This window comes from Giraffa tippelskirchi, chromosome 2 (genome assembly GCF_054371585.1).
Source record: "Giraffa tippelskirchi isolate mGirTip1 chromosome 2, T2T-mGirTip1v1.2.pri, whole genome shotgun sequence".
NCBI lineage: Eukaryota > Metazoa > Chordata > Mammalia > Artiodactyla > Giraffidae > Giraffa > Giraffa tippelskirchi.
In genome coordinates, this window is record NC_137276.1 from 156,375,500 (window position 1) to 156,396,973 (window position 21,474).

At 40.2% G+C, this 21,474-nt stretch overlaps 1 protein-coding gene across 19 annotated transcripts in view; it reads left to right on the forward strand.

Moving 5' to 3' along the window:
- LPP (LIM domain containing preferred translocation partner in lipoma) overlaps positions 1 to 21,474 on the forward strand; it is a 728,299-nt gene that overhangs the window by 197,121 nt on the left and 509,704 nt on the right. The window contains exon 4 of one of the 19 annotated variants that reach the window (XM_081536639.1): positions 19,193 to 19,294. The exons of the other annotated variants lie outside the window; for them this stretch is intronic. The gene's annotated coding sequence lies outside the window, so the exon portion shown is untranslated. The remainder of the gene's footprint in view (positions 1 to 19,192; positions 19,295 to 21,474) is intronic. 19 annotated transcript variants of the gene reach the window in all.

Genomic DNA, 21,474 nt, shown 5'->3' on the forward strand with positions numbered 1-21,474 from the left:
CAACAGTGTTCACAGTAAATTATTGTTGGTGTTTTGTTTGTTTTGTAAAGTTGACTCATTCACTTTATCATTAATGATGAGGCATGAAGGAAATGCTGTTGGTTTTTAATGAGATGTGGAGTGGAGGGTGGGGCTTAAGTGATGCTGAGATTTCAGGAAAGCTCTTTTCAGTTCCTGGAAATGATTCTCACACTGACAATTATAAGCTTGTGCTCAGGTCAGGAAAAGCAATGTGCATTTATATTGAACTTTTTCTTCAGGTAGACCATGATAGTGATTATGAAAATTGTGTTCATTTTCTGAACTTCTCATTGTAAACTTGAGAAGAGATGAAATATTCATAGTGGTTGTCATTGACAGGGGTTTGTAGAGTGATTGCTAGTGAGTAAGTTTATAAATCCTTACCTTTCTGTTTTCTACAACAAGAGTACCTAAAATGGAAGTGTCCTCTTCTAGGTTTTCTTAAGATAGCATATGTGTCCCTTACATGTCTACAATACAAAGCCTAAATCAGACATTGAAGAATAAAAATATGGTTAGATGTGTAATTTCTTTTTTCACGGAGTTTCCAATCCAGTGGGAAACCCAGACACATGCACAACTAGCTGTTTCACAAAGCAAAACAAACTAGGTGACAAAGGAGAGGTACAGCTGTGGGAACCCAGAGCAGGGTTTCAGTGGGCGTGAGTTGGGGAGGGGCTCCTGAAGGAGGTGGTTTTTAAGCACGCCTTGAAGAACTGAAAGGATTTAAGCAAACTGACTTTAGATCGGAGCAAGCCAGAGAAAGAGACAATATGTTAGTACTTAGGCTTTTCCCATAGTATTTTATAGCCAAGGTTATGGGAAAAGTATTGATGCACAGAAACAAATCTTCCATTCTGAAGATCCGCCACTGGTATTCTGGTCCATTTGACTGTGCTTATTTTATTTCCGTTAGTATATCTGTCCCTTCTTTCTTTACAGGATATTCGTTTTTGCCACTTCCTGCTGGCATTTTTTTGCCTGGTCACTGACCTCTCTCACCTGCAAAGTTGGCTCACTCGCTACCATATTATCATACTCCTTTGGATAACCTCTTTTCCTTGATCTCCAACTATTGTAACACCCCCTTCCATCCTCACTCTTGTTTTGGTTTGCAACAGTACAATAGCCTTTAAAAAATGTCCCTGTATCAATTAGATTGACCCTTTTGTAGCATGAAGACATTGATTTATTTCTCTCTCCTCTCCAGGCTCTGGATCGCCAAGCTCGTAACACTAAGTCTAGGTGGTACTTAAAGACGTATAGTGCTGGTTGTGGCTGAGAGAAGATAAGGTCACAGTGAAGGGAAACATATTGTTAAAATATGTTGGAATGAGACATCAGGTGCTGGACCTGTCTAGGAATACAATGTAGATTGACTTTACAGTCTGTGTTCTGCACGTTAGAAGGTTGTGATGTTCAGAACCTTACATTTTTGATACTTATAATCATGTAATATAAGTTTATATGAACTGAATCCAGGCAATTTCACCATCCACTACATTATTAATTCCAGATGAGAAAATTCATTAGGGCTCAAATTTTGTTTGAGGCCCAACTGTTTCTTAAATTATTATTACAATTATTATCTATTTTATTATCTATTTATATTTTTTTACAACTGATGGGAAGGGAAATTTAACAGCTGTGTGATTAGCAGGGCATGAAATTAAAAATGTTTTGTACAGAGTCAAGAGGTTGTTTACTACATAATTCCTCGTCTGAGAATTAAGTATCATTACAATTGGCCATACGATGCTCTCCTTCATCATTTAAGTTGGATTTCTCACATGCAGTCATTTGCTAAAAGTAAAGGGCCTTTTGCCTTTTCTGGAAGGAAAATACTGGCCAGGTTATCACAATGCATCTCTAACTTTGGCAGTCAAGGTAAAAGCCCCATTTCTTTCACTCATAAAATAACAATGCAAGGAAAAAGAAGTTCAGCCTCGCTGCTCTTAGCAAAGAATGAGTAAGTTCCAGTTTGAGGAAGTCAGGTAAATTAGAGCTACAGCTTTAAAGTGGCTTTAGTTTTCTCCTTTCAAACCCCAAGAGTGTCACCTTTCTGTGAGTGTGACTTATAGAATGTGCTGTTGATCCTTAAAGTTTCCTTTAGCGGTATGCTGTTGTTTCTTGGGTCCTTTTGCAAAAGTCCCTCTTTTTACCAAGTTCTAGAAAGTACCACCTTCCTCTTCCTTTTTGCAGGATGTGCTCAGTCTTCTGCAGAAGCAGGAGAGCATGGTGGTCAAACACGTTAGCCAGAGTCTCTTTGCTGGAGTGTGAAGCCAGCTCATCTATTTGCTTGGGCAAGTGGTGTTCGCTCTTTGCTGTGCCTTTACCTCATCTCCTTATTGAATGGAGGTAAAAGGTAGTACCTACCTCCAAGGTTGCTTTGAAGATTATGAGTGTTAATACCTGGAAAATGTTTAAGGCTCTACCTGACTCATAGCCGGTGCTCAGTTAATGTTGGCTGCCTGCATTTTTGTAAGACAGTGTACTGTCCTGTGTGTGAAGGTCTTTGTTAGTACACATCCACAAGGACTTGCTTCACTTCTAGCCTGGGATACTTCCTCTATCCCTGCTGCTTTGTCTTTCATAGGATCATTCCTGTAAGATAATTATTCTATTCTTGTCTTAATTCTTTCTTTAGACAGATTTTATTGATATCTTTCATTTTGATGAATTCAGCAAGACCCAGTCTCTACCCTTAAGGATATTTTGAAGAGGAGATTGGGATTGATGAAAGTTAATGCAGATGACTCTTATTGGAGATAGACTAGAGATAATTCCAATCTTAACTCCAGAGTTAAGGTATTTGAATAGTATACCTAAATATTCAGAAGTCTAGTTAAGGAATCTGTGGTCCTTAGAGGAGAGAGACATTAACTTTGGTTCGGATTGAATGCAGATGTTGCAAGTCTTCCTGGAAGAGGAGGGATTTGATCTGGGACCTGAAAACTGGGTAGAATTTGACCAAAAAGAGGTAAAGACTTCCCAGACTAAGTGAAGAGTGTGAACTACACTTAGGTTTTCCACATTTGCCACTATCCAGGCCCTTTGGACAACTGTTATTGCAGGTGGGACCTCAGTTAGAAAGCCAGAGAGTGTGTGAGTGAGGCTATCATAGTCCCCAGGTCATGTATAAAAAATGGATGAAGGAAACAGCCCCCTGGTGCAATGTCTTTTAAAGGGAATATGAGAGAGGAAAAATGGGAGAGACACAGGAAATGTTGGATATTTGTAGAGGGATTATAATCAAGACAATTGATTGTTCTTTATCTTTTCTTAGATCATATTTAGGGGAGATAAGGATGCTTTTGCATGTATTTCCAAAGCTCCAATACTTTGGCTACCTGATGTGAAGAGCCGACTCATTGGAAAAAAACCTGATGCTGGGAAAGATTGAAGGCAAAAGGAGAAGCAGGTGGCAGAGGATGAGATCGTTAGATAACATCACTGACTCAGTGGACATGAAATTGAGCAAACTCCAGGAGATAGTCGGAGAAGGCAATGGCACCCCACTCCAGTACTCTTGCCTGGAAGATCCCAAGGACAGAGGAGCCTGGTAGGCTACAGTCCATGGGGTCACTAGAAGTCGGACACAACTGAGCAACTTCACTTTCACTTTTCCTTTTCATGCACTGGAGAAGGAAATGGCAACCCACTCCAGTATTCTTGCCTGGAGAATCCCAGGGATGGGGGAGCCTGGTGGGCTGCCGTCTGTGGGGTCGCACAGAGTCGGACACGACTGAAGCGACTTAGCAGCAGGAGATAGTAGAGGACAGAGGAGCCTGGCATGCTGCAGTCAGTGAGGTTGCAAAGAGTTGGACCTGAATTAGGGACTGAACAACAACAGCAACAACAACAACTATACTTATATATACATATATGTGTCAGTGTCCCTTTTTTCCTCCTTGTTTCTTTTTTTAGTAGGAGCCAATATTAAAACCACTCAATCCTTTGCCCTTAAAAATAAATCTGGGTGGGGGTTAAACAAGAGTATTTCCTGGAATACATTATATGCTGGGCAATAGATGTGGGTAGTTAAATGCCTTTCCTGTAGAAGAAAGTCATTATATGTCGGGATGCTGCCAGCAGCTCTCTGGTGGTTGGTGAGTGTGTTTCAGCACTGTGGCTGCTCTCCATCAGCTCTCTGCCATGTAAAAGTGGTTTTAAACTTACTGTCACTTTTAGCAAGTGACCTGATGAGGCACCATCATGTGCGCTGGCCAAACATAACATGGCATGGTTGCAAAATAACGAGACTGGTGTTTTAGCCAATACCCTGGAACATGTAGATGCAGGTAGTAGAGACATCTAAGCAGTGCTTCTTATGGGGGTGCCGTTCCAGCACAGGGAGCACTTGGTCTCTAGGTTGCTTCCACTGCTCAGCTCAGAGTATCCTTGGGATCGCCTTCTGAGATAATGATGAGTGACCCTAAAAACCATAGAACCATGAGATGGAGACCGTGAAATCCACTTAACTCATTCTGAGCGTGAGAAAACTGAGGCTCTGAGAGAAAAACTGATGTGTGCAGTGGGCTTTTTTTCCTAGACGAGGAAACATCAGTTCTGAATTACTTTGTTAGCTCTCTCTGCCTGTTATTTTCTCATTGTTTCTCTGCCTTAAGGAAAATTGATTGTGTTAAATCTGTGAATAATTAGAAAGAAAGTAAAGACGAAAAGAGGGTAAAAAGTTCCCCTAGTCTTGCCTGGCATCACAGAATGTATATGTAGTGTAGGGAAAACCCAGCCCTCCTAGGATGAGGCTCATATATTTTTAAGAAAGTCTCAAGAAATAGAAATCACTTTGTCAAAATTTTCAGTTGCTTAGAGTTACATCTATTATAAAATCAGGTGTAGATAGATAGAGTTAAACACACAAGTTCCTGGTTGAATTGTAAACCTTACCTTTCAGGGGTAGGGATCCTGTCAGGGATAAAGCTATATCCTTGTCATAGCCTGTTGGCAACATTTCCTAAAACGTCCTCCGTGGAATACTAGCTCCAAATGTGCAAATCAAGTGGGAATCAGTTGCTTTCTTAAAATTAAATAAATTATTTAACTGTGCTAGGTCTCAGTTGTAACATGTGGAATCTAGTTCCCTAACCAGTGTTGGAATCTGGGCCCCTTGCATTGGGAATGTGGAATCTTAACCACTGGGCCACCAGGGAAGTCCCAGGAATCAGTAGCAATCTCCATTTTGTAGATTCTTCATGGACCTTAAGCAAGATTAACTCTGAGAACACCTACAGATAAAAAATAACCACACTGTTCCTTTCTGTTTTGTGAAATTCAAGTTTTGTCAAATTTCTTTTATCATGGAACCATTTTGTGGATGATTTTCCAAACTAGTGTTTTATGGAACATTCTTTGGATAGCATGATTTTATTGTTAAAATTCTTAAGGTTCACATCTGTTGTCTTGTAATAATCTTGTGTGAAATATAAAGTCATTTGGGCTAAACTATAGACCTCCACTTGCCCTACCTTCTCCATAGGAGAAATTACAGGTTTATTTCAGGATCAAACACTTTTCAAATGAAATGTTGTTAGGAGGAAAAAAAAAAACCTTTTAGAGACTAATAATTGCAGAAAGAAGACAGTGTTATACCAGCCAAACCCAATTTTGTGAATTAGGGCTTTAACTTGGAGAGTTGTTCCTGAAAATAGCTTGTTTTTAAGCAAAACTTTATGGCTTTTGGTGGGGGCCTTTCTCACCATCAAAGGCATGAATATGGCTGCTTTTAAACTGACATGTTTCTTGCATTCAAAACCAGGGCTTGTGGAGGAAACAACACTCTCTTTAACTTTCTGAAATAGTTGGCTTGACCATCATGACATTTTTTTCCTGCTTATTTAGGATATTAGCTTTTTTTTTTTTTAATGTTAGAAGGCTCCTTGTTGATCTTGTCCAAGCCTGCACTTGACAGATGAGGAAACAGAGGCCCAGAAGGCTTCGGTGACCTTTCTAAGTGTCTTTAGTAATTAGTGACAAAACAAGAACTAAAATCAAGAACTCTCACTTACTGGATTAAGTTTAGTACCTTTTTGTTTATTGTACACTCTGCTACAGTCCATTGGGTTGCAAATGGACATAGCAACTGAACAACAGCTGTTAAAAAGAAAAGAGTTAATTGCTTATCTTGATTAGATAGTAGATATATATGTATTATACACACATCAATGACGGATTGTTGTGTTGTTTAGTCACTAAGTCATGTCCAATTCTATGTGACCCCATGGATTGTAGCCAGCCAGGCCACTCTGTCCACGGAATTTCCCAGGCAAGAATATTGGAGTGGGTAGCCATTTCCTTCTCTAGGGGATCTTCCCAACCCAAGGATTGAACCCATGTCTCCTGCACTGGAGGTGAACTCTTTACCACTGAGCCACATGGGAAACCCTCAATTATGGATAAAGGCTCATAGTTAGAAACTCTTTTACCCTCAAGGTAAGAAGACCCTCCATAGTCCCTAGGTTGTCTCCTTTTTTTTTTTTTTTTAATAAAAAGAACTTCACCCACCTCAGGCTAGTTCTTTGATACTGCTTACTTGAGGAATTCAATTACTTCAATGGAAGAGATATGTGTGAAAAACAGGGTCCTGCTGCACATTTTAATCTCCCTTGTTTCAGGCTGAGATATTCACTACAGCAAGGTGGTGTTTAAAGTTTTCGACAAAAGGAGAAGAACTGGCTCATCACCAAGTGCTTGAGGGCTATGGCTTAGTTATACATCGTCCTGGGGTTCTTTCTTTCCTCCTCCCCACTCCCTGCTTCTACATCATCCTGTAGCTCCTTCTTTCCTCCTTCCTGCTCCCCACTTCTCCCAGTTGCACCCCCTCCTTTCTCCACCTCCTGTGTCTTTAGCCAGAGGGCTATCTCGCTTCAAAGACAGAAAAGAAGCCTCCAATCCAAAGGAGACGTTCTTTCTGCAAGGCTTTGCCCAACTGTAACAAAAGCAAAATCAAATCCTCATGCCTTTGAGTTTTCTCCTTTAGGTAGAAAGATTTGGTGGTTAGCGATCTTAAGAAGGGCTTCCCTATTAAAACGCTACTGCGATATCTGTAGTCTGGTGCTTGCCATAACGGTGGTGTATGAAGAAGGCAAGGGCGTTAAACTCAATAGTGGAAAATATAGGTTCTGGGCTGCACTTCTCTGTTAACTAGCTGTGGGATCTTGGAGAGACTAAAAAACCTCTCTGAGCTTCATTTGATCCCATCTTTTCATCAGGGCTCTGGGAATCATGATTCCTGGAGCTGTGTGGATCAAAAGAGGTAATGGATATGAAAAGGCCTTGTAAACTGTAAATAGTGTAAAGCTGTTTATAGCAGTCAAGTAAATGATAATAATGCAGGCACATCCATGCTGCTGATTTTGCATCCAGTACCATTTTATACCTTGTATATCTATTAGTTCACAGTTCTGACCATAGACCTGTGTGTTGGTGAATAGCCCCCGGGATTATAAATCACCAGGCCTGGCTGCTAACCTGGATTGGCTGGTGGTTTACTCAGTGGTAGTGGGCACGTTTTTTTGTTCTTTGAGCCTGAGATGTATTCTTTGTAAACAAAATGCTTGGACTCTGATTGAATGTAAGGGTGCTTCTGTTCTGCTTGGCAGTTTTTTTTGTTTGTTTGTTTTTGCAGCCTTGCCAATTCAGTCACTGGTCAGTAATCAGAGCTCACATTTAAACTTAGGGCCATCATCATTTTCATTTTACAAATGAGGACACACATAAGCACAGAGAGCTCAAGTAACTTTCCCAAGGCTGCACAGCCAGTGAGTGGTGGAGCTGGGATTCAAACTCTGCTCTGGTGCCCCAGAATGACTGCAGCTAGATGAATTTGAAGAACTCTCCAGAGATCCCAAATGTGTCATGTTGTCAGACTCCTCATCTAATCAGCTCCAGATCATTTAGCTCTTTAGGTTTTTGGTAGTGGTTTAGGTTTTAACTCCACAATTAGATTCTCAGCATCTTGATTACAGGTTTTTGGTGCTGGAAAGTATATTTCCAGTTCCAAAGCAGGGTTTGACACATGGTAGTGTCCCCTGGTATGTGCGCCGTTTGTTTTCTGGCCAACCTTAGATTCTTTGAACCCCTTAGGGAGGCCTGCCATTGGCCTCTCCCCAAAGTGTGTTTGACGGGATGGCCTCTTCACATCAAAAGCCAGTTGAGGTTGCTGTGGTGTGACTCTGGACAAGTCTCCACAGGGGAGACAAGACAAGTTGCAGCCCGCATGGCTTGTGCACTCCGATTTTCTCATGGCTGCTTAACTTTACCAGAGTGAGTTCTGGTGGAAGACTTTCCACCAGAGTCTCCCAGCTGCTTCAGCCTGTTTTTGCTTTGCTGTTGTTTTATTTTTCTTAAGACCTGATTTTCTTGGATTCTGCTTGGATGTAACCCAAGATTCGTAGCCCAGTTGCATCTGAGAAAGAGTCACACCCATTGAAATTGGGAGAAAACTGACTCTTAGACCCCAAGGAAATTGACATAAATTGTAGATGGCAGATGTCTTCCATCTCTGATGCTGCCTTTCTTCTTTGTGTGATGCTGTTCCAAGACCTTTTACTGGGACCAGCTTTCTTGGAGGGTTGCCTTTAACTCCTAATTCATGCAGTGTGCTTATTTTACCATTCACACACCTTTTCAGTTTCCATAAGTGACTCACTCTGGCGTTCACTTATGCCTTCATCTATATATGAATTATGCGATATTTCCTACCTGTCAGACACAACAGTGATACCAAAATGAGTTTGGCACAATCCTTGTTTATAAAGACCTAATTTCCTCGAGGCTCAGATGGTAAAGAATCCGCCTGCAATCCAGGAGACCTGGGTTCTATCCCTGGGTCAGGAAGATCCCCTGGAGAAGGGAATGGCGACCCACTCCAGTATTCTTTCTTGGGAAATCCCATGGACAGAGGAGCCTGGCAGGCTACAGTCTATGGGGTCGTAAAAGAGTCAGACACAACTAAGTGACTAACACTTTCATTTTCTTTTATTTCTTTGGAGAGGGAGGATTCACTTTGTCAATCAACAGTTAGTTCTTGAGTGCCCACCATGACCAAGTACTAGAATAGTGGATACCAGCTGATTCAAGCCCTCTCAACATAGGACTTTTGGTCCAGGAGTGACAACCACCACATTCATAGTTTCTCAGATAATTATATAATTATGGCTATGATAGGTGCCACGGAGCAAAGGTGCAGGGTGTGACGGTAATATTGAACAGCTGTTTTTTTCTTGGCCTAGTTTGTTGGTGAAGTATATTTCCCCAAAGAGTTGGAATTAGGGAAAGATGAGAACAGGGGAGTGGGGTTGGGCAGACACATCTCATACAAGGTAGAAAATGGTTAGCGCTCAGCTCGAGTGCTGTGGAAATTGAGATAAGCAAGAACGTCTTAAAAACTAGGTTGATGATAAAACTCCTTTCAGGGTATTTTCTTGCTTTTCACTCTATAAATGGTGGGCTTTTGTGTATCATGACCTGGTTTAGTAGCTGTAAACTGACTTAAGAAAAAAAAAACTTCTCTGTTTTCCTTACTACTTTCTAGATGTGTTAAAATAATTCACTGTATTTCATATGTACACCCAAGATCTTTGAATCCAATTAGTAAGAAAAACACTTTTCATGTCATTGTAAGTAACACAAAAATAAATAACAGGTAGAGAAAAAACTGAAATACCAATGCCTTGAGATTTTTGCTGGGATCTGGGAGTGTCTTATCTTAAGAAATGATTTCAGATGTATCATTTTCTTTCTGCACGTATTTATCTATTCAGAGTGCCTTCCTTGGGTTACGTATTTTGATGGACTGTTGGAAGTGAGAAGCAGAAGGGGAGAGGCAGAGCTGCTCATTCTACCGTTTGAATTCTGTCCTGCTTCAGGGCAGGAGGCAAGTGGGACTCAAATCCTGCCGCCTCCTCTATTGGTCAAGCCGAGATTGCATGCAATTTTCTGATGTGAGCAAAATAACCTAATGGTTAGCAGAGGCCTGGGTATGGAAAGGTCTGACACAGGTTGTCTTTCTCTGAAAGCCCTTATAGCTTAGTGGGGGAAGCAGGCATGGGAATGACTGATCATAATTATATTGCCAGCCAAAATGAAATACGCTAACCAGAGATACAGATGACATGTCGAGGGGCTTTAATTGAAGGATTTTAATTCTTACAGGGTGTGGAGAGTAAATTTATACAGCAATTGAAAAGCCAAGTTGGATGGACAAGTTTTTTCTTCTTTTTTCTTTCAAATAGTAGCTTTATTGAGATCTAATTTGTATACCATACAATTAACTCTTTTAAAGTATACAATTCAATGGTGTTTATTACATTCACAGGGTTGCACAACCATCACCAAAATCAATTTGGAACATTTTCATCATTTCCAGAAGAAACCCTGTACCTTTTGACAGTCATCCCTTTCCTGCTCTATAGAGTTGCCGAGTCTGAGCATTTCATATAAGTGCAGTCACACAATATGGGCTGTCTTGTGACTGGTTTCTTTCACTTGCCATAATAATTTTCAGTTTCATCCATGCTGTGGCATGATAAGTAGGTTTTTGATTGCTGGTGAATGGAAGGAAGTTCACCCCAAAATGATGCTTTAGGATGAGGTAAGAGAAAGACCTTCTTCAGACAGTTTGGGCTGTATTTGAGAGGTTTGAAGTAGAATATTGTGTCTGCAGAGTAGGGCCTGCTGTCAGAGATATTATGGTAAATATAGCTGAAAATATAACTTGGAGTAGATTGTGAAAATTAGGAGTAAGCTTGAATTTCTTTTAGGATGCAGATATATCATGACTCAATAGATATAAGATGAAGACGAATGATATTTAAGACTATACGTTCACTCAGGTTGGTTGTAGAAAGCCAGGTGTGAAATCAATAACAGTTAACTCCCAAGTAATTTTTTCTCATATTTCATTGCCTCTTAATATTTATGTTTGTTAGCTGAAGTGAGTAAAAAAAAAAGCACAGGTAACTTTCTCTGTTATAACTATTTTTTAAAGCTATTCAGTTCAGTTCAGTCACTCAGTCGTGTCTGACTCTTTGTGACCGCAAGAATCACAGCACGCCAGGCCTCCCTGTCCATCACCAACTCCTGGAGTTTACCCAAACTCATGTCCATCGACTCGGTGATGCCATCCAGCCATCTCATCCTCTGTCGTCCCCTTCTCTTCCTGCCCCAAATACTATTAGAAGCATGTAAAAAAAAAAAAATTAAACCTGTGTAGAGTTTTGCCAAGAGAACGCACTGGCCATAGCAAACACCCTCTTCCAACAACACAAGAGAAGACTCTACACCTGGACATCACCAAATGGTCAATACTGAAATCAGATTGATTATATTCTTTGCAGCCAAAGATGGAGAAGCTCTATACAGTCAGCAAAAACAACACTGGGAGCTGACGGTGGCTCAGATCATGAACTCCGTATTGCCAAATTCAGACTTAAATTGAAGAAAGTAGGGAAAACCACTAGACCATTCAGGTATGACCTAAATCAAATCCCTTATGATTATACAGTGGAAGTGAGAGATAGATTCAAGGGATTGAATCTGATAGACAGAATACCTTATGAACTATGGACGGAGGATCGTGACATTGTACAGGAGGCAGTGATCAAGATCATCCCCAAGAAAAAGAAATGCAAAAAAGCAAAATGGCTGTCTGAGAAGGCCTTACAAATAGCTGTGAAAAGAAGAGAAGAGAAAGGCAAAGGAGAAAAGGAAAGATATACCCATTTGAATGCAGAGTTCCAAAGAATAGCAAGGAGAGATAAGAAAGCCTTCCTCAGTGATCAATGCAAAGAAGTAGAGGAAAACAATAGAATGGGACGGAGAAGGAAATGCAACCCCCTCCAGTATTCCTGCCTAGAGAATCCCATGGGCAGAGGAGCCTGGCAGGCTACAGTCCATGGGGTCACAAGAGTCAGACATGACTTACTGACTAAACCACCACCATAGAATGGGAAAGACTAGAGATCTCTTCAAGAAAATTAAAGATTCCAAGGGAACATTTTATTCAAAGATGGGCTCAATAAAGGACAGAAATGGTATGGACCTAACAGAAGCAGGAGATACTAAGGAGAGGTGGCACGAATACACAGAAGAACTGTACAAAAAATATCTTCACGACCCAGATAATCACGATGGTATGGTCACTCACCTAGAGCCAGACATCCTGGAAGGCAAAGTCAAGTGGGCTTTAGGAAGCGTCACTACGAACAAAGCTAGTGGAGGTGATGGAATTCCAGTTGAGCTATTTCAAATCCCCAAAGATGATGCTGTGAAAGTGCTGCACTCAATATGCCAGCAAATTTGGAAAACTCAGCAGTGGCCACAGGACTGGAAAAGGAAGAGAGTTTTCATTCCAGTCCCAAAGAAGGGCAATGCCAAGGAATGTTCAAACTACCGCACAACTGCACTTATCTCACACACCAGTAAAGTAATGCTCAAAATTCTTCAAACAAGGCTTCAACAGTATGTGAACCATGACCTTCCAGATGTTCAAGCTGGTTTTAGAAAAGGCAGAGGAACCAGAGATCAAATTGCCAACATCCGTTAGATTACCGAAAAAGCAAGAAAGCTCCGGAAAAACATCTATTTCTGTTTTATTGACTATGCCAAAGCCTTTGCCTGTGTGGATCACAGTAAACTGTGGAAAATTCTGAAAGAGATGGGAATACCAGACCACCTGACCTGTCTCTTGAGACACCTGTATGCAGGTCAAGAAGCAACAGTTAGAACTGGACATGGAACAACAGACTGGTTCCAAATAGGAAAAGGAGTACGTCAAGGCTGTATATTGTCACCCTGCTTATTTAACTTATATGCAGAGTACATCATGAGAAATGCTGGGCTGGATGAAGCACAAGAGGGAATCAAGATTGCCGGGAGAAATATCAGTAACCTCAGATAGGTAGATAATACCACCTTTATGGCAGAAAGTGAAGAAGAACTAAAGAGCCTCCTAATGAAAGTGAAAGAGGAGAGTGAAAAAGTTGGCTTAAAGCTCAACATTCAGAAAACTAAGATCATGACATCTGGTCCCATCACTTCATGGGAAATAGATGGGGAAACAGTGGAAACAGTGGCTGACTTTATTTTTTCGGGCTCCAAAATCACTGCATATGGTGACTGCTGCCATGAAATTAGAAGATGCTTACTCCTTGGAAGAAAAGTTATGACCAACCTAGACAGTGTATTGAAAAACAGAGACATTACTTTGCCGACAAAGGTCCATGTAGTCAAGGCTATGGTTTTTCCAGTAGTCATGTATGGATGTGAGAGTTGGACTATAAAGAGAGCTGAACACCGAAGAACTGATGCTTTTAAACTGTGGTGTTGGAGAAGACTCTTGAGAGTCTCTTGGACTGCAAGGAGATCCAACCAGTCCATCCTAAAGGAGATCAGTCGTGAATATTCATTGGAAGGACTGATGTTGAAGCTGAACCTCCAATGCTTTGGCCACCTGATGCAAAGAACTGACTCATTTGAAAAGACCCTGATGCTGGGAAAGATTGAAGGCGTGAGGCGAAGGGGACGACAGAGGATGAGATGGTTGGATGGAATCAGCTACTCAATGAACATGGGTTTGAGTAAATTCTGGGAGTTGGTGATAGACAGGGAGGCCTGGCGTGCTGCAGTCCATGGGGTCACAAAGAGTCAGACACAAGTGAGTGACTGAACTGAACTGTATAGGTCATAATTAAAAATACTGTTCCTTGGACATTTGGGATAAGGTGATATTTTCATGGTAGAGCCTGCCAGGTACTTATCACATCATGAGGAAACGCTCTCTGCTGGCCCATTTGTTTGTCTCTATGGTTGTCATGTGCTGTTTCAGATACAAAGTCTTTATTAGTCAGTTTGGGCTGCCATAACAAAATACCATAGACAGGGTGGGGGTCGCTTAAACAACAGAAATTTATTATTATTATGTTTCTGGATGGTAGAAGTCTGAAATAAGGGTACCGGTATGGTCATGTTCTGGTGCGGTGTATTTTCCTGGTTTGTAGAAGACTAGCTTCTCACTGTGTCCCCACATGGAGAGGAGAGGGAGAGCAAGTTCCTTGCTGTCTTTTCTTATAAGGGCACTAATTTCATAATCATGGCCCCCACCATCATCAAAACCCAATTACTTCCCAAAGTCCCTATCTTCAAATATCATCATATTGGATGTTTGAGCTTCAATATATATTTATTTGTAGTGAACACTATTCAACCCATAGTAGAGTCCTACTTTGTTTTGATTTCCTTTGGATTTGTGGCCTTGGCTATATTCCCCGTATTCATTTGATAGATTCCTTCCACTCAAATGAAAGTTAAAGTATCCCAAGTATAGTTGGCAAATGTTTTGTTGTCTTAAAGCCCAATAGAAGTCACTCATCACATGTTTCTGAGCTGACAGAGCATGTGGTTCATGGACTATTAACCTAAGGGTTAGTGGTCCATGAGCATCTTGAAATTGTTTGCATAATTCTCTAAATTTATGTGGGGGCATATCCCTATTCCCCCAATGTCTGTAAGATTCTCAAAAGGTTTGTGTCCCTCCAGAGAGGAAAAATCTCTTATGTGTACTAAGATATTGAGCTCCTCTACTTACACCATTAAATTTTTACAATTCATTCTCATGGATTTTTGAACTGAATCATACAGCAATCATCAACTTGCCCAAGGTCACAGAGAGCTGGTTGGTGACAGACCCTGCAGTGTCTGACCCAGAGCCCATGCTCCTCACTCTTATGCACTGTCACCCTGCATGTCCTTTGTGTTCCTCTCTTTTAACCTTGTTTAGATTCTGGAGTTGATTGACCCTCCTTTGATAAATGTGTAGAAGAAGCCCAGAGAGAAGTGAAACACGTTCAGTATGGTGCTGTGAATAAAAACGTATAGCTGTCAGTGTGTGACAGTGATACAAATAAACCCAAAATCACACCATGAGACTTGAACACAGGTTTTAAAATTAAATTCAAAATGCTACCTTTTGACCGTTGGTTCTGCTTCTGATCCTCATCTTCTTGCCCGCACCCCTTCTTGACTCCTTTTCTTCTTCCCTCTCCTTCCGTCTCTCCCCTTCCTTTCTTCCTTTAAGTATTATTGCACACTGACCTCATTGCTCTGAGATGGAATCATTAGTGACTGAATGTTTTAATGTTCCTAGGATGGTTTTATGTTAGGGTTCCTGGGAGCTTTCCTGGTCCTCTGTGGTCAACACCTTGCCATCCCAGCAGGTCCTTGGTGGAGCTGCCACACAGGAAACAGTGTTGAGGGAAAGCAGAGTTCCTGAAGCCAATGCCTTACCCTCCTACAGAGGAGACCCCCTGATTTCTGATTTTGGAGACTGGATGGTGCCAGTCATTGAAATAGGCATACTCAAGGGAGCTCCCTTGTTGTGTGGGTATAGGGCAGAATGGGAGGGTTTTTTTTATTATTTTTGTTTTTTTAGCTTTTCCAATTTGAAAGTGTGGCAAATGAATTATGGTATCTTCAAGACTAATACTTTGAAGAAATGTCAGGGCTAAAGTTGGGAACTGTCAGGATACAGTGAACACAGAGGAGCAGATGCGATGGGTCATGGAGTTTTTAGAGAGAGAAAAAAGTCCTCTTTCTCATTTCATTCTAAAGGGTGACATCTATCTCAAGCCCCATTGGCCTAGATAACCCTTTTGTTACTAATTTGGCCATTGTCTACCAGACCCTGATCTGTAAATTTCCTTTTGTGATTTAAACATGTGTTCATCCAAGTCACTTGTATATTTACTAAAACTAGAACGGAGGTGGCACAATGCAGTGGAACTCGATTTAGAAATCAGCAGAGCTGTTGAGTCCAGGCTTTGTTATTCTTTGTTTGTGTGACTGATTGATTGATTTTCTCTCAGCATCAAATTCCAAGTCTATAAAATGAGGTTAACAATAACTTACCCGATCTGTGCCACACAGTTGGTATTCACTTATTGACTGTGGTGATGGATATGAAAGGTCTTTGAAAGGAATCTTTAAGAAATCACTTTTACCCACATTTATAATACAGTAATTACGATTTTTTTGTTCATTTTGTTTTCACTATCCAGGTAAACTCTTAAGCTCCTCTGCATTTATATATACTTTTCCTTTTTATATAAAATTTCTTCCTTTTTAGCTTCATTATTACCTATATGTGTTGGGTGTTCATTGCACAATGATGATTAGTCTTATTTCTTTTCTTCTACTTTCTTTTTTATGTAGCATTTATTATGAAGAAGTTTTCCCTACATGTTAGTACAGGGGTCCCCAAGCCCCTGGCCTTAGACTGCTGTTGGTCCCTGTCCTGTTAGGAACCAGGCCACACAGCAACAGGTGAGCTGTGAAACTTCACAAGTCAGTGAAGCTTCATCTGTATTTACAGTCGCTCCTCATCACTCTCATTACCACCTGAGCGCCACTTCCTGTCAGATCAGCAGTGGCATCAGGTTCTCATAAGAGCACAGTCAATGTAATATGCTTGAATCCTCCTTAAACCACCCCCCACCTCCTCTCCCCAGGTCCATGGAAAAATTGTCTTCCATAAAACTGATCCTTCTTACCAAAAATGTTGGGGACTGCTGTGTTAGTGAGATGTTAACTTCCCCATAAAAAATTTATTCTTTGACTTTATTGGTCCCCTCCCTTATGTCTTACCTTCTGTTGGTATGCCGTCGTCATGCCATCAGGCCCGTCTCTCTTGATATCTGGATGTTCTTACTCTGCCCCAGAAATGATGCCAGTAGCATCACTTAAATCCTATAGGGAGATAGCATCCAACTGCTTCATAGAGAACTGAGGCCCAGAGAAGGTCCATGTATATTTGGTTCAGGTCAGTGTGGGTCCTGGTTTTGGATTGGTGCCAATTTTGTACTTTCCACTCAGGTTTACTGCTGTTTGTTTATCTTCTTGCCTTTTAATTTCTTTCTTTTCTTTTTTTTTAGCTTTTAAGATGAAATTACTGACTTTTATCACATTAAAATTTCATTAGGATTCTATTTTTGAGCTCACTTTCATCCTATTCTACTTCGAAGTGCACTCTCCTTTTCGCTCTTTGTAGTGCATTTGTTCCTAGACATAATCAGGAATGACACCAGGTACAGAAGACGTTTTTCCATGTATTAGTGGAAAATTTACTGTGTGTGTTTTATCATGTTGCATGTTGACAGTATGGATCCATATAATCCATTTAAATTGATTTTTGGGTAAGTATTATTCACAGTTTTCTATACTTTCTCCTCATCTCCTTAGCATGGTTTGCCACTTAATTTTTTTTTTGTTTTTAACCAGTCATTGTGTAAGATGCTCTAGGACTTGAGACCATGGTTAAGGTGTAGTTCCTGCCCGCAAGGAGCTCTGTATCCGGTGGAAGAGACAAACATGTTAACAGGAAGTTTCCAGTACTAGCTGTGCTAGGATACTTTCAACATTTAAGGTGCAAAACTGTATTGGAGTTTGTGAGAAGGAAAGATTAAACTTGAGTGGGGATTCTCAGGAAGTTGCCAGTATGCTCATTTTTTATTGTGTATTTAACCCTCACATTCCTCTTGCTGAGGTGATTCTCCTTTTATATAAAATTTTAAAATGAAGTTTAAAAGTAATACTATACACATAGACACATATGTTCTTTATGTATTATACAGAATTTTACCTGGAATTTTACCTGGCTTTTGCCTCATTCCAACATTCAATCTTTTAATTTTATTATGATTTGAATAATAAAAGTAGAATGAAAGATTTATGCCTTTTTTTTTAATTTTAGAAGATGAACAGAAAAAGATATGAGGATGATTGATGTGTATCTCAATGTTTAGAAAACCATAGAAATTAGGGAGAGAGATCTGTAGCACATCAGGAAATAGAAAGCCATCTCACCAGTTGCTGGAGGTGGTTGCTCAGCTTCTTGAAAAGTGTGCCTTCGATAGATGATCCTTAAATCATAATATGTGCACACACACAAGCATGCACACACCAGTCTCTCTGCCTCACTAGCCATTTATTCTTGACTTTCTTTTGTTTGATGATTTCTTTTACCTTGTTCCTTTCCAAATATTAGCTCCACTGAGACCTAATTAGAACCTCTCAAAATTTACAGAACATTAGAATACATGTGGGCTCCAAATGTTATCTTTGGGCATTATGGAGTATTAGAAACTAATTATGGTTATCCATTGTGTATACAGGTATATAAATACCTCTTCTGCCAAATTTGTTGTCAGGCTGCAGTGAGAAAAGTTAAGGAACTAGTTCTCATTAGCTTTTGAATTTTGAAGGAATTTTTTCCCCTGAAGTAATAATATTTCAAGTTTAGACTTTGTGGGTTCTAAAAGAAGTATCCAAAGACAAAATTTACCTTTTTATCAAGTTAATGCTTAACTCAGCACTGAAATTGCTCTGTGACTTTGTGAGGAAATGACTATTTCTACTAGGCAAGCTTTTGTAGAAAAGACATACTTTGATACCCTCTACTGCACTAAATAGCCATGTTTAGAAAACAAGTTTGATTCAGTCTCTAGTTCGTCAAAGCATTTTGTAAGATTTTAAAAAGCAGTTATTATCTTAGACAGGTAATTGAACATCGTTATTTTCATTTATTTATTTGTAATATATAAAAATTTTAAAATGACCTCAGAGTTGGTTTGAGAAAAGTGACAACACAGAATGCTTTGTGGGAAAGAATACTGCCTCTTGAGTCTGAAGACCTGGGTTTTAGTCCTAATTCTGCCTGTGACTGAATCTGTAGGCCTTAGAAGAGTCAGATCAGATGCCTCAGTCTCATGTGTCCACCTTAAATATCAAAGGAATTGCAAACTTTTGATCGAGAAGGCATCTAAAGTTGGTCCCGTCTTTTAAAAAATTTTGTAAATAATGTTGCAACACTGCATCAAACTGAGATCATTTAGGAGGAAAAATGTCGCCCATAATTCTGCCACTTTGATAAAGGTATTAATACAACTTATCATTTTTGTACGTTCCTTTCCAGTCTTTAGCTATTAGCAAAAAATTACCATAGTGCTATGTATCATATACCTATATGGCATCATATGGTAAGCATTTTCTGTATTGCTGCATATTCTTAAAAGATTATAATTTTAATAACTCTTTAATATTTCATTGAGTGGTTATATCATCTATGAATACCAGAGTGGGTTGCCATTTCCTCTTCCAGGGGATCTTCTCAACCCAGGGACAGAACCCCAGTCTCCTGCATCTCCTGCATTGGCAGGTGGATTCTTTGCCACTGCACTACCTGGGAAGCCTGGGATAATTGGTAGGCATTAGCCTGGCATGCTGCGGTTCATGGGGTCACAAAGAGTCAGACACAACTGAGTAAGCAGTAACAATGAAAAAGAGTTGTATCAAAATACATCTTGTTATGAATTAAAGGCCATGTTAAAAATAAAAAAAGACAACTAGCAAAAAACGTTGATGAAAGAACAGATTGATTATATCTTTAGTAATTGGAAACAATAACTTTTTTTAGTTTAGATCTGAGGTTTGCCAAATTTTTCTGTAAGTGACCAGATAGCAAATATTTTAGGCTTTGAGGCCAGAGTGTCTCTGTCACAACTACTCAAGTCTGCCACTGTGGCACCAAAGGAGCCATAAGATAAGTCACACATTTAATAAAGAAATAGAGAATACATCTGTTTGTAAGAAGAAACATCATATTGTGTCAGTTTCCTCACACATCTGTTCCCAAAGTGAATTTTATGTCTTTTAATTTTTTTGCCAAGCTATGTGTGAAAAGTAGTATCTCCTTGCTGTTTTAATTTGCGTTTCTCTACTATTGAAGCTGTGTCTGTGTGTATTTTTCTTCTTCTTTTCTATGTTTGTTTTCCATTGAGTTTCCTCTTCAGTGACTTACAAGCAGAGTTAATTTATGTCACTTAATTCATCTTCTTGTTACCCAATGTCCCAATGCCCTGGAGACCTGTGATATCTCAGACCAATGCAGGCCAACAGGGCGCCATTTTGCTTTCATGAATTATAACTCTTCCTCTAACTTTTGTTCAAGACCCTGCGAATTGATTGTCAGTTGATATCTTACCTATATGCTAGGCTGGCTGCTTGCCAGTAGACTGAGGCTTGGAGGACCGCTTGTCTCCCCATCCTGAGGGGCGCTTTACTGCCTTCAGCTCCTGTAGAGTTAGTTGTTGTCTGTATGTTACCTGAATCCACCTATGCCCTTTGGGCCTTGAAATCCAATTGTGGGCAAGATCTTCCTTTGCATTTCTGTTCATCCTAGTTGAGAAACCCTAGAGCTTGAGCCTCATTCCCTCCAGTTGTGCTTTATTTATTTTTTTGATTGTGCTGCGTGGCATAGCATGCAGGACCTTAGTTCCCGACCAGGGATTAAACCCATGCCCCCTGTATTGGTAGAGTAGAGTTTTAACCACAGGACCACCAGGAGAGTCCTTCTGATTGTACTTTAAAGAATGATCAGAATTATGTTTCACTCTTGAGTGACGGTAAGTTGTTTCTATTTTCCAAGAGATATGACTGAGAGTGGTAAAGTCACTTGCAAGGAGCCGCACAGAAATTCTTAGAGAACACACACCATGAGATTATGATAATGATTGAGGTGGAGGCGTCCTTTTCTTGGTCCAGGTCTCCATGTCGTGGGTGAGCTGCCCTCACAAAGGCTGCCCCTGCCCCTCCCTGCATTCTTTCCACTGCTGTGTGAGGTACAGGAACTGAGACCATTATGACAGAGCCGAGCTGGTTTCTGTTCTCTTTTGGACGTCATTGTTTGTCACATTTCTGATCACCATTTCTTCCTCCAGATTATAAAATTGTAAAATCTCAGCTATATTTATATTTCCTTTTGCTGCCTGAACTTGCAAACTACCATTCACAGCTTTCCTTTGAAATTCCTTTCTAATAATCTTTCCTCATATATTTGTATTGTCTGCTATTTATGCAATACTCTTTGTGTCCAGTGTTTCACTTAATCCTCACCAACACCTATGAGGTCAGCAGGGCAGAGATTGTTGTTTCTGTTTTACAGGTGAGGAAACTAAGGCCCAGTTCTGGAAAGCCCTGGCCTGAGGACGCCCTTGGAACTGACAGCAAAACTGCCTTAAATGCATGACCTTGACTCTGCTGACATTTTTTTTTTCCTGTCCACAGAACTGCTTTTCTTATATGGGTCTCAGGGATTTTCTTGTCCATGACACAAAGAAATTGGTAACTTTTCTTGAGAGGTCTAAGCATTATTCATTTGCCTGATATTTCTTTCACTTTACTATTTGTCTGAGTACTTTCAGAGAAGACAGTTACATGTAAATATTCCCACCTCCTCCGCACCTTTCTCTCCAGACAGTGAGGCATACATTTTCAGAGAAGACAGAGACCCTGAAGAAAGTATGTTTGTTCTCTGGTATTCTTAACAACCACTGCAACCGTGAGTTTAGATATTTTTCCCTGAGGTTTTCTAGATTTAGGCTG